This window comes from Penaeus monodon, chromosome 24, assembly GCF_015228065.2.
Source record: "Penaeus monodon isolate SGIC_2016 chromosome 24, NSTDA_Pmon_1, whole genome shotgun sequence".
Lineage (NCBI taxonomy): Eukaryota > Metazoa > Arthropoda > Malacostraca > Decapoda > Penaeidae > Penaeus > Penaeus monodon.
The window spans coordinates 36989921-36990343 of NC_051409.1; positions in this window are offsets into that span (position 1 = coordinate 36989921).

Sequence of the window (423 nt, forward strand, 5' to 3'; positions counted from 1 at the left end):
TGCCTGTACTAATTGATAGGGATTTTAACAAGAAACAGCGTGACTAAGCTCCATTATGAGTGCAGAGACTTTCATACCAACATGATGTTGAACCTTCGCAGTCCCAGTATTGTAAAATAAGAGCAAAATCATATTGACTGCCAATTCAATCAGGATTTATCGAGTCATGTTGCATGAAAACTGCAGTCAAGACAAAATGATAAACAGCGATTAGAATTTAGATATAAAATGCGCATACGAGATAAGGGTATGAATATGAATATACAGCTTTTACCTGACTGAATGGCTATTAAAATTATCATGTAATCATAAAAGTAATCCTGAAATATAATCAATATCCCTTGGCCAGAAGACATTTTTTCAAACAACAATAAACTAACATGGCGCATAGAGGCAGAAAAAAAAATTATGGCGGCGAGGCAG